Source organism: Schistocerca cancellata, chromosome 4 (genome assembly GCF_023864275.1).
Source record: "Schistocerca cancellata isolate TAMUIC-IGC-003103 chromosome 4, iqSchCanc2.1, whole genome shotgun sequence".
Taxonomy (NCBI): Eukaryota; Metazoa; Arthropoda; class Insecta; order Orthoptera; family Acrididae; genus Schistocerca; species Schistocerca cancellata.
The window spans coordinates 401,568,274-401,572,488 of record NC_064629.1 but is presented as its reverse complement, the minus strand read 5'-3'; the positions used below and the strand labels follow the sequence as shown (position 1 = coordinate 401,572,488).

Here is a 4,215-nt window from a genome sequence, read left to right as displayed (position 1 = left end):
CACACAGCTCATTTCTACATGGAAGAACCTGACCTGTTTCAATTAGTTGCCTCTTTTCCTACAGTGTTTGCTTGAAATCCGATCTATGATGTGGTGTGAAAGCGTGAAGATTACTAGGTTTCGGAAAAATTTTCGCTGCTGTTTTGTTGTGTAAAATGGCTGCCAGAACACGAAATTTCTTTTTTCCAAACAACATATCACTGTATCCTCTATAAGCTAACACCTGCCAAGATTATGCAGTAAAATTGATTTCGTAATTCAGTTTTATACACAATGCCTGACAAAAAAGTACAGCAAACAGAAGATGCTGTCGTGTGTCAATGTAACTTCGTACACATACACATCAGTGGCGAGAACGTAAATGATTAGAGTTGTGACTCTCTGTGGTAGGTAAAAAGGCCAACAGACTGCAGTAGTATTGCCCATCTTCAGTGTTGCTACCAGGCCTGAGAGGATATAGAAGGTGCGTAAATAGCGTTAGATTTTGAGTGATAACTGTGAAGGATGCCACATAACCGTAGATGCCACATAATCGTCTGAGAGAGCTTTGTCAGCACTTGAAGAGGCCTCATTGAGGGTATCCATGTAGCTGGCTTGTGGAATCGGGTAATATCCAGATTTGTGGGGCTATTGGATGTGACAGTGCCCGATGTTATACTGCGTGGCAACATGAGGGCAGGCATACTCAGCTTCTGGCCGACCGTGCTTGGCCACCACAAGGTAGGATCGCACCAAGGACCTCGTAACCCTCCACATCTGCACCTGGAATTAGAGAACAGGTAATGGACTCGCTGCAACCTTCTATGTCATACTCCACCTTTGTTCGGAGACTAGCAGAGGCCAGACTGGGGAGTTACTGACCCACGCGTAGGCTGCAGTTCCACGACACAGACGGCTGCGTTTGGAGTGGTTCTGTTACCGGGACGCATGGACTGCTGATCAGTGGCGTCGCATTGTGTTCACCGATGACCCACGGTTCTACACTACCCTTGTTGACCATCAACAGGTAGTACGGCGGCGACCTCGGGGGAGGTCACAATGTTCTGTGGAGGCTCACCGGTGCTACTCCTGGCGTGGTGATATCGGGAGCCATCGAGTAGGGCCTCAGGTTACGGCTGGTAGTGACAGAGAAATCTGACGACACAACGGTACGTCACGCATATCCTGCATCCTCATGTGTTTCCTCTCACCACAAGTGGCCCATCGGACCATTCGACCGCCGTGTCATCCTCGGCTGAGGATGCGGATAGGAGGAGCGTGTGGTCAGCACACCGCTCTCCCGGTCGTTATGATGGTTTTCTTTGACCGAAACCGCTACGATTCGGTCGAATAGCTCCTCAGTTGGCATCACGAGGCTGAATGCACCCCGAAAAATGGCAACAGCGTATGGCGGCCCAGGTGGTCACCCGTCCAAGTGCCGGCCACGTCCGACAGCGCTTAACTTCGGTGATCTGATGGGAACCGGTGTATCCACTGCGGCAAGGCCGTTGCCTGTATATTTTTTCAAGGTCCGACGTATAAACGACGAACAGCTGAAAACGACCCTATTACTTATCAATTGTCCGCCTCTGGTAGCTGAGTGGTCAGCGCGACAGAATGTCAATCCTAAGGGCCAGGGTTCGATTCCCGGCTGGGTCGGAGATTTTCTCCGCTCAGGGACTGGGTGTTGTGTTGTCCTAATCATCATCATTTCATTCCCATCGACACGCAAGTCGCCGAAGCGGCGTCAAATCGAAAGACTTGCACCCGGCCATCAGTCTACCCGACGGGATGCCCTAGTCACACTTATAAATTCAAACAATCACCGGTTACTTATCCTAAGACTTCGTGTATGAACGAATATGGAAACACCGCACCTGAACGATTCACAAGGCATTTTTGTCTTCGGTATTTCTTCTTCATAAGATGTCCGTTACTAAAATAAAGAGGTCAGAAACTAGTCTGACAAAATTTCGACAATTCGACTTATATTGCTATAATCCTACATCACTCTTTTGCGATCAACAGATTTTTTAATGTAACACATTATGTGGCCTTGACAATCCGCGATCGCTGCCACCATAATTTTCTTTGCGGATTGCTTAACTTAGTTGTTTTACGTCTGCAAATCAGAATGTTGCCTTTGGACTTACCCAAAGTGCATGTTTTTTCTCTGTAACTATGAGTGGATGGTCATTGCAGTTTCTGGCTCAAATCGCTGACATCAGCATCAGCACTCCAGGAATTGATGACGCCAGCATCCAGCACTCATGCAGTGGCATTATCCTCCCTCCTTCCCCCGTAACCAATCTGCACACATGAAGCGTTTGTTGTCCTAGAGCGATTCTCTGTTTTAAGCATATTAATGTTTGCACATAACTAAAAGCCTTGTACAAACTGATTATATAAGCTTCCAAATAATTAATATCATATGAGCCAGCAGGTTTCCCCACAACTTCAGCACTTCCTAAATGTATTTTATTGTTCGCCTCGGTGATGTTAGGTATGCCGTTATATGTTTCCCGACCGATACAAGCAATACGCCACTCCCCCTTACTTCACTTTATTGGGGGAATGAAGTTCACTCTTAATATCGAGGAGTGCTCCTTTAAAGTAAACCTCAATCGAAGTAGTGCTGCGTTCGTCAGGAGAAAAATGAGACATATATGACCGCAGGGATATGAATTGTTAATCTTGTTAGTGTTAAAAACTGTAGAACACCTAGTTACTGTCAGTAAAGTATTGGCGCAGTTCTTAAAGTTGTCTTAAATCACCATATAGGTCAAAGTAGTAGATGGTATTTCCAGCCAGTGCCAAGTCCTCCCGATACACCTAAATTGACAATCCTGTATTCCTTGTATTTCCACATTGTCTTTGACAATGTATCCAGCATAAAAACTCAACAAAATCTTGAGATTTTGAGTTTCTTGACTAATTTAAGCAGGTCTGTACCGATAAACAATCTGTCCAGTAGCATGGTTTGAGAGCTTTTTTTTATGAACAGTCCAAGTCCTTTCTTGTACTGGTTTAAATACAGCCATTTATAGATAGATGTTGCCTCCATTCCCTATTATGACTTTTGATTTCCTGTAGTTGCTCCCTTGCATTTCGAGCATTCTTCACTGTTCGAGCTATGACGGAAGCTCTACAACCGAAGAACTGCATGCTGATAGCATTGGAATTAGAAATGGACAGATTCCACCAGAAGTCTTCGATATTGATAGAATCCTTGGCATTTTATCTTGACTTCTTCTTCTTCCTCCTTTCTGCTTCACAGCACTTTTAACTGACGCCAGCGCCGCTTGGATGCAATTGTTTTTAAAACAATTTCTAGGGCTTTTTTATTTAGCGCACGATTTGCATTTATGCGACGTGGATTTATAATTTGCTTGAAATTTATTTTGGCTCCCAAATTAAGCGTTGCACACATTTCCCTATCAACTACGAATGCTGCAACACATTGTGCTATGCCTGTGTCCTTTCTTCCATGTATTTTCCTAGCTTCATCAGCTAAAATTGGAACTGCAGCACGACGATCTTTATTTGTCGCATAAATAATATCGTGCTATTTGCGAGTGTCATTCATTCAACACCATGAGCTAGACGCTTTTTCGGATTTATTCCGCAGTAGTTGTATCCAGAGAAATAAAATTCAACTGGTAATTTATTAAGAATACCACCGCCCCCTGTGACATAGCACACATGTCACTCTACTGCATGGTTTGAGGATTGTATGTCCTGTAAAGGCAAATGACAATGGGCGGCGGACAGAAAGGTTGTATCAGGAGAGCTATCCCCGCCGACAACAACCACAGCATTCAATGTTTGCAACAGTGTTTCGCCTTTTGTCTGAGACATGATAGTTTTAGGAAGAAGGAAATCACGAAGGACGTATCCGAAATGTTCGGACACTAGACTTGGAGGAAAATGTGACTAACACTGTGGAAGGCGACCGCTGTGTCAGTACCAGGCAGTTGGCCCTCCAGTACATGGTAAGCCAGACGATCGTATCAAATATTCTCCATGACAATTACTACTACCCTTACCACTTAGAGAATGTGCAGGGTTTACTAGTGACAGACTTTCCAAATCAGGAATAGTTTTGTCGCTGGTCTTCACCAGGCAACCATGATTACAGGATTTGTGTCATCCATCCTATTGACAGATGAGGTAACCTTTACGCAGTGTGGTATCTTCAACTTTCATAACAGTAAAATAAATGAATAAATGTCGTGT

The 4,215-nt window shown here is 44.5% G+C and overlaps 1 pseudogene; it reads right to left on the bottom strand.

Moving 5' to 3' along the window:
• Positions 1–1,374: 1,374 nt before the first annotated feature.
• Positions 1,375–1,492, bottom strand: LOC126185574 (5S ribosomal RNA; annotated as a pseudogene).
• Positions 1,493–4,215: the final 2,723 nt, after the last annotated feature.